This window comes from Pezoporus flaviventris, unplaced genomic scaffold (genome assembly GCF_033815535.1).
Source record: "Pezoporus flaviventris isolate CSIRO_AGI_PZ_B2104156 unplaced genomic scaffold, CSIRO_AGI_Pfla_v1 ptg000021l, whole genome shotgun sequence".
Lineage (NCBI taxonomy): Eukaryota > Metazoa > Chordata > Aves > Psittaciformes > Psittacidae > Pezoporus > Pezoporus flaviventris.
In genome coordinates, this window is record NW_026892569.1 from 4,602,889 (window position 1) to 4,611,878 (window position 8,990).

The 8,990-nt window shown below is 40.5% G+C and overlaps 1 long non-coding RNA gene across 1 annotated transcript; it reads right to left on the minus strand.

Annotated features, from left to right (window-relative positions):
• Positions 1 to 5,556: 5,556 nt before the first annotated feature.
• On the minus strand, positions 5,557 to 7,468 carry LOC133270718 (uncharacterized). Its single transcript, XR_009743881.1, has 3 exons — positions 7,415 to 7,468; positions 6,676 to 6,778; positions 5,557 to 5,810 (listed from the first exon to the last, which is right to left on the minus strand). It is a non-coding gene; the product is annotated as an uncharacterized LOC133270718 (long non-coding RNA).
• Positions 7,469 to 8,990: the final 1,522 nt, after the last annotated feature.

Here is an 8,990-nt window from a genome sequence, read left to right on the forward strand (position 1 = left end):
AATGATGATTGAAAGAAAAGGATTAAAAATGACAGCACAGCTAATAATACACACACGCACGTGTGCACGTGCACACACACAAAGTCAGCTACTTCGAAGGAGAAAAGGAGATGATAAGAATCAAACAAAGCACAGGGTTAAATATGTTTCCATTCTAACATTAGCTGCACAAGTCCTGCTCAAACTAAAACAGCACATTTGCAAATTAAAGAGAACCTCAAAAATGAAGCAATGCCAAATACTTGTAGGTTAATTAATAATGGAATCATACACAGGCACAGAAAATTAAGCAAGTACAGTAAAAAAAAAAGGGGGGGGGGAAGCAACGGAGGAGCTGGAATAGAAATCTGTTTATTAAAACCCATATGTTCCAGTGTTCCAGGTCCTGAATTTCTGAGCTTGTGTCTGTTCCGGTACCATTCCCAAAAATGTTTGTGGTCAGTATTTATTATACATGCCAGTACTGGGTTCATCATCAATCTCTTGATCTCTCTTTTCTTGAGAGCAGTAACCTACAAATGCTTTCAATAGCCTGGATCTTCATTAATTAGAGCACTGTTTGCTTACAGCATTAGATTTCTCTCCATGTTTTGTAAGAAAATTTGTGTCCCAAAATATTCCTCATTTGCAGCAAATTTAGCTGCTTCAGCAGAGAGTGAGATTTAGACAGGAAAGGCAAGGAGGCAGGAAATAACACAGTTCAGTCAAGATCAGGTGCGTTGCTAGCTAATGTTGATTTAGCAGAAGAAAGACTGAAGAAAAAAAAAGACATTACCCAGTGCCCCAGAATTCATACAGTGCAAACAACAACAGTCTGACTTTGTATTATATTTTGTTTGATATTCCATATTTTACTTTTATTGGAAGAATTTTATTTATTGGGATCAACTCCTTCCTCTGTGGCTTGAGAGGAAGAAGCAGCTACGGGGACCACTTAGGCTTTAAAAATATTCTTTTGAAAAGTCTCTATAACAGTGGCATCATTTACCTCAACTGTACATTAACCCTAATCTGGGATAGGAGCTGCAAAAGTAAATAGAACTGGGGGTAAAACAAGCTTAGAAGGGTTACCAGTGGTATAAAATTAAAATCAGGCCATGACATTTTAAAATAGAGATATTTGGAGGATCATTTTGGATGTTCCTTGCCATGAGGAACAATCCTATCCTGCAAGTGCTTGAGGAGATAAAAAACACACGCATTACTTTCTACAATTTTGGGGTCTTCTATGGGGCCAGTTCCCTCTGCTTTGTCAGCACTGGGTTTATGCGAATGCTGCAAAGTGCTCCCAAATAGACAGCATTTTGTGTTCATTTGTGGACGGTAAGAAAAAGCAGAGGAAAACAGGGAAGGAGGTCCCTCCCCTCATGATGGTTAGGGCAGGTAAAGTGCAACTGTGGAGCACTGAGATGCAGGTGCCCAAAACCCTTAAGTGTGGGATGTGCGCACAGGGACCTGCCTGTGCTGCCTGTTGTTGCAGATCTCCTGCTTCCAACCCAGAAATACATTTCCCCTGAATATCTTGTGTGTTGGGCTTTTTTTCCTTTTTTTTTTAATTAAAGACTCCCAGACTAACACATTTCCCAGTGATCTTAGTTAAAAAGCCTACAGAGGATTGTAGAAGAAAATGTTACTGCAAAAAGGAAGACTTTTCTTGGCAGGGTCCCCTCTCGCTCTCATAACAGCGCTGCGGTGTGAGGCATGCTTCTTCAATCTTAGCTGACCTATTTGTTGATATATTTCAGGTAGCCAGATGTCCTGGCACTTTAGGAATTCAGAAGAAAATGATATTCGACTGTTGGTCCTGGTTTCGGAGCAATCAGCCAGCTGGCTATCCACTGCTCGCTTCCAGTCCTCCCTCCCCCACCAAAAGCCTCCAGGTCAATTGCTGACCCATAGCACATCTCTCCCTACCTTCAGAGATGAACCTGGGGTCCAGCTACATCTGTGCTGAGGCCTCTCGTTGTGTGTCTGGCACACAATGAATGCGAGGCTCTCCAAATGTCAGAGCATGCCAGCTGATGCACATTGAGATTTAGAGCATCACAGATTTCATTGCACAAACAAACGCTCAAGAACTTGACAGGGGAGTTACCGTCTTTGTAAGGGAAGGAAAACTTGCCAAGGGTGATTTAGCTACAGGTTAGGAGACCATTGAGGAGAGGACTAATGAGGAAGGCTGACCAGGCACCGGGTGTAGGGGGAAACAGAAACACAAGCAAGCAGCCTGCAACCAGGTAGATCTCCTTTCTCACTCTCCAAAGGCTCCAGCTTTCTGGCATTCCTCTTCCCAGAGGAAGAAGTGCCCCAGTCCTGCTTTCAGCTGCCAAAACGTTCTACCAGTGTGAGTTCACCCAGCTAATGAGGCACTGTGCCTTGCAATCAGACAGCTCGTCTGCACCTAAGCATGATGGCAAAATCAGTCAAAAAATCTTTCTTGAAAATCATTTCCTTCATCAGGGAAAACATTTGGTTAGGTTAAATGATTCATATCCCAAAAAGAACCACCAGCCCAACACATTCCAGCAAAATTCATGCTGTTCTCTGCTCACTGCTATACCCTCCACCCTTTCCCCGTCACTGTCCTTCAGACCACCTACCCACACAATCCTCTGCCTCTTGCGCATGTTTTGGCTATTGGTATCTGCAGTCCCACGGCAGCAGCATTGCTCCAGAGCCTTGCCCTTGCCAGGGCAGCGTCTCTCAGTGCCAGGAGTGGTGGGATGAGCAAAGTGGGGAGCACCTTCTTGGAGACTGATGGTCTCCCAGCACCCAAGTCTTGTATGCAGAACACAGGGTTTGGCTAAACTGTGTGTTTCCCTTTTTAACATAAAGCTCCATCCTGCCCCAAGCTACCTCAGGAGACCAGAGAGAAGCAGCAATGAGGATGTGAGGATGCTTGGTGAAACAGTCTGGGCTTCAAGTGGGGCTTAGCCCCTCTTGTCTCTCCACTACTTTCCCTGCCAGAGGGTCAAATTAAAGACAATATGGTCTGGCAAGAGCAAAGCCCTGTTTTCTGCAAAGGAAAGGAACAGCTGCTGAATACCTGGAACAGCAAATGTCAACAAGGGCTCCATTAGCGTTCATTCAGCTACAGGGCTGGGTTTCCCTTCCCCCCAGTTGTATAACTCTAATTTCACTGACTACAGTGATTCCACCAGTCTAATTAGGCCCCTAGATAATAGTCAAAGTACTTATTATGTTATCTTTTCACTGATTTTATATTATACACATTTGTCTGTTAAATATAATGATTCGATTTCCCAGATTTACAAACTTCGGCTGGCAACCCGCTTAAAAATCACAAGCTACCTGCCATTGGTCTGGTATGTTCTCTATTTACTGCAAGCCCAAATGTTTGCTTTATGCTGTCAACGAAGAGAAACTGTTTAGAAAGAGAAAAAAAATAATAAAAATAATTGAACATCAGCCACTGAACCAGCGGGAACGCAAAATATTTCCATGAAAGGGAATCCAACAGGACCAGCGATCTGTAGGGTAACTATTCTCAGTGTGAGGAGGAAAAGTGAGCCAAGTGCAGAAGCCAGGCTTGTTTTCTCTCTCCCCATAGTGTGTCCTATCCCAGTACTGTCTGAAAGCAGGGTACACGAAGTTCCTAGGCATGGCCATACTATTCCACCCCCTACCGGGAAGCTATTTATTTGAACAGCAGCAGAATCTTTTCATTGTGTTCTTGGTCTAAACAGTTGGCTGTGCATGCAAGAGATGTACAGCTGCTCTTTTACTGGGAACTGTGGGAGCAAGAGAGGAGGTGTCAGGAAGGAGCAATGTGTCTCCGGTGCTCTGCCCTCCTCCCCTCGCTTCCAACAACCAAGATATAAACAAAGTTACTAAAACAAAGGAACAACATCGAGTTCCTAGGTTGAAAATAGCCCTACACTCATTCAGGAAAAATTCCCTTTCCAGTTAGCAGCCATCCTTAGGTCATTGATGGATGGCACTGCTGTTGGTGTGGGGGTTCTCCTTCCCCAAGGTGGCTGAGTATCTCCAACCTAGAACCCACAGCTTTCCCAGATTTGGTGCCTAAACCCTTTCCAAAACAGTTCCTGCTGTCGCTGTTTTCTGAAATGCTGCTGGAGGATTATCCAGGAATATACTTGTGTAATAGGGATTCTGACTTGTGGCAATTTGAGCATCAGTTACTGCTAGGAAATAAAACAACAAACCAAAAAGTAGCAGTAGTCATCTCCATGGGAGAAACAGCACCTTCTCTCTCCTTGGCCTTAGTGCTGCTTTGCCTGCCAGCAGACCTGCAGGTATTACTAAACCTTTCTGATTAAAGCAAGAATACCACTCTCCCATTGCCCAGAATTTAGATTTAGGTTGTGAATTTTATGCTGGTTAGAAAAAGACACATTGGCTCACTGATATTTCAAAGACGTTATTCTTCCCTGTGTGCTTAAAACAGGTTAGGATGATAAGACCTCATTTCCACATATCTCTCTGTCACTGGCTTAATAGTGGGTGAAATATTACAAATGTTTGTCATTTATTCAGAGAACCACAGTGGCACACCTGTTTCCAAACCTGCATGCTACCCCTCTTATTAGGTGCTGTTCCTAATGCAGGTGGGCTTAGCTCCCAGAAATAAATAGGGCTTGGAGAGCCAAGGTGCAAGTGATGGCTGCTTCCCATGGCATCCCCTGGTGTCAGCGGGCTCCCAAGCCCATCCCTGTCCCTTCTGGGCACCATCCCCACTGCTAGAAAGCAAGCTCAGTGCGAGGATTTAGCCAAGGATTTCACCCCTGGTCATAGGGGAGGAGAAAGAGATGTTTGCATATGTGCTGCACAATCTCAGGCTGCCGTAAGAGATGTTACTTAAAAGCCTGAAAGATATTATTTATTTTAAATTGAAAGCAAACAAAGCAAACATTACTTAACTGTGTCTATTTTCCTGGTATCCTGTTAGACTTGCCAAGGGACCCTGTAACTACGGCAGGCATTTTATCTTTCCCTCTTCTAAATAGCAAGTTAAAAATTAACTGCTTCGTCTTCACATTGCCCACTCCTTAAGTAGTTTAAACTTACTTTTAACTGTTACATGCCAACAAAACAGGTTGCTTAATTGATTTGACCTTTCACAGTATTTTTTAATTTTCAATCTTAGTTTCATTGTTCCATCTGGCACTTTAAAACGGCATCTGGTTAACTGTACTTAACCAGCTGATCACTGTACAGTTATTTTTAAATGTAATGTATGCTTAAACAGATGTTATTTTTATAGATGTAGATCTAAACTGCACTTGTATACGTGCTATGTCTGCATAAGCTCTTTCTGCAATTCAAATGTTGACACCAAAAATTACAAGCCAGAATGCTTATGAACTTCACTATTATGTTACTGCACTTTTTTGCAGCTTGTTAGGTAAACATCAATTCAGTTCTTTTTTCTCTGTTCATTGCACATAAATAAAACATTAGCGTTTAGTTTATAAAGTGATGAACATTTTGCTGTGTTGGATTTAGCTTTATAAATACAACTGCTGTCAGCAAGAAAAAAGGATTTATTGAATAAATAATAAGAAAGCTAGAGGAAAATGAAAGTATATATACTACGCAAAACACGGTGTCTGTCCACAGGTCACATAAGGGTCTTCCGACATATAGACATCCCATGTGAGAATATTTAATAACAGTGCATTTTTGTAAGATATGGCTAGTCTCCTGAAGCAAGAGCAGATTGGTAAAATGCAGTACAACACTGATAGCTGTAATTGTTAGCAGTAACCGGGGGGCTCCATTTTTAACACTGTATACTGGAAAGCTCAAGTTCAAAGGTCTTCTGAAGTCTTACAGAAGGGATAAAAATGGAGAGTAAGATATGACCAGTCTAATAGAACCAGCACTGGCAATCTGTTAAATAAATACATTCATATAATAATTGTTAAATTCTACAGACTATTACCTGATTTTACACTTTCAAGCAAATTCATCTTTATTCCCTATTAGTAAGACCTCATTCTTCCAAACACCCTACTGATATTAGTGTTAATTACCAAGGTTTGGGCAGAGGCTAGCTGAGAATACATGGGGTTTTTTATTCAGTTAATGTTCATAATTTTTTGGGGAGATTACATTTTTTGAATCCATGTATTCATTAATAGGTCTGTGAAACACAAAACGTAGTATACGAGAACCCAATCTCGAAAACCCAGCTTGATTTTGAGAACAGCAAATAGTAAAAGTTTTCCAGTCAGGACACTGGTTTGTTTTTTCTGGGGGAATGATAAGTTCTACAAAATGTAATATATTTTCTTCAAAAGAACTTAAAATGCAATCTTAAAAAGAATTTGTCCAATATGCAAGGGCGTATGCTACTTTGCACAAAGGAAGTGGTCGCGGCACTGAATATTTCACAGAGAACTTTTTTCTCAAGGTTAAAAATTGCTGTTATACATAATACCTCAGTAATTGATAGACATTTTCTCTCTCCAGAGCCCATTTTCTGTGAAAAACACCACATAACATCTGTTCATAAACAGTCCTTCTGTGAGAACACTGACACAGGTCTTGAGCTTCTACTGGCTCAATTCCCCTGCCATACACAGATGGCACGAGGTATTTATACAGCTGAATTCTTTGTAATACAAGCTCAACTATATCTTCAGGTAAGACTATGGGCAAACATGTGCTTATACTATTCCGCTGACTTACCTCAAGTCATTTAAACAGTTCCCTCTGACACAAAGACAAATTGTATCATACCATTATGCAAGTGTTTTGTCTCAAAATCACCTTCAGCAATCAGCACGAAGCTCTGCAGAGATAAGGACATTTTGGGACGCACAAAACCCGCCAAGTTTCATGTTAATGAGCTAAGAGTTATATTAAGATTCAAGACTCAGGGCTGTTCTCCTTGATTTTGATGTATGTGTTTTCCTTGTATGGAAAATATTTGTTTTGATGGTATAATATCTTGGTTTTTGCATGCAAAATGTTAAATAAAGAGACAAACCCTGGCATTCAACTTTCACATACACAGCATGGAGCTCATAGGTTAACCACAGTTTTCTATATGCTATGTTGGCTATTCCCTGTAAGCAATTCTGAGTGAATAACACTTTAGAATGCTTTCAGAATTTGCTTTCCTATTTATCTCCATGAAATTGTGGAAAGCTTCAGTTGACTTCTGAAGAAATCTAGGTACCATGACACCATCTGCCAGACGACATCCTAGTCCTACGCACACATATGCCCATGCTTTGACTGTGGTCTGTATACACTTAAAGATTAAAGCACATATGTGGAGATTTGCAAGGTGAGAGCCTTGAAAACTAGAAGCTCCAAAACCAAGGACAGCCTGTTGGTGTTTTGAAGTGTGTGGGGGGAAAAGTAAACTTTGCCCAAATTTCAAACGTACTTAAACGAATCTCTTCGATTTTTGTTACCATACCTCCACTCCTAGCAAGCTACTGAAGTCCATGTTGGTGACTTAGGAGAATATCATCTACATAAAGACATGGGGGGGGGGGATCTTGACAAGACAACCTTTTAATGAGGATACATACTGATAAAACTTTGAAAAGAAAGATATATTTTAGGGCATCCTTTCAAGCAGAAGTAGTATGTATCTGCAGGGGGCTGGCAACCAGCAGTTAAACTATACGTGGATTCTTATTTTACCTATGGAACATTAACTAAAAAGGTTTTCCTAGGGACTGCTTATCGAGCAGAATAAATCAAAACGTACATTTCCTGTTCAGGGAAAGTATGGAATGTGTTTTAAGTAAGCTATGTCTGTGTGCTTCTGGGGTGACCCCATGAAGGTGGGCTTACATCATGAGCAAGAAAGGTAAAGAAATGGTGCTAGTGAAGAACAACAAAGCTCCTGATGTGTGAAATGAGAAAGGCAAAACACAACTTTTCTATTCCCAGAGCTCCATCGGCAGTTACATCACCCTTGGTGCTGTCTTTAAATACTGAAGAGGAGGGTGTATTTGTCTGTTGGTGTCTAGATGGATAGAAAGGTTTAACAGGGAAAGAGGCCCCATTAATAGAGGACAAAAAATGGTTAAAAATTACTGGTTTAACTGCCACTCTTAAAAAAGAAATCTGGTTCTGTTTTCAGCTGCACCACAGATTCCCGGCATGTCACCAAATGGCACTGCATGTCTTTGGTTGCTGTCTGTAAATGGGAATATTACTAATGCTTCCTGATCTCAGGAAGCTGTGAAATAAGCCTGTTTGTGTTTGTGAAGTGCTTAAAGGTTATAGCCGTCAAAAAGCCGATAAATAGCCTGTACTCACTAAAAGTTTTTGTAATACCCTTTTTAAATTTGGTGGCTTCTCAGTTATACTTGCTTTTTTCAAGCTGACGAGAAAAATGCAGTTAAAGAGATAAGTTTAAAGAGCGATTATGTGGAAATGGATGTTACTTGTCTTTTTTTATACTTTGTTATATAAGAATTAACTCAGAATGCTACAAGATGCATCATTCAATTTAAATATCATGCTTGCGTATGGCCTGTAATACGATCTGATGCATTGCAAGCAGTGTCTTGACACTGTATATGTGATGAATACAACCCAGTGTATCAAGTACCAACTGTACTAAATCCACAGTAATGCTTCCTTTTTGTGAGTTCTTTATGCTCCAGTAGTTTCCATTTTTATGATAAGCATGAACCAAACCAGCTCAGAATATGTTCCACCAAGCACTTTTTCTTTTGCAAGAATCAGTCACCTAATATTTGTCAATTAAGACTTGTAAAATAAATAACACAGAATATTTTTATGATGTTGATATTAAGAAAACAATTCTCCAAATATAATTGGACCTGTTTCTCTTAGCACTGAATAGTTTTGATTTCTCTTTCCCTCTAAGTTCTCCTCCCTGCTACCAAACATGATTCTACTCAAATGGTGTTTCAGCTCCACTTAATGCACATTATAATGATCATGTCTTTAGCATTTTTCTTTTGAAGTTCTTTTTAATTACAAAATAATATCCTGTTTGAAGAACACAGCTT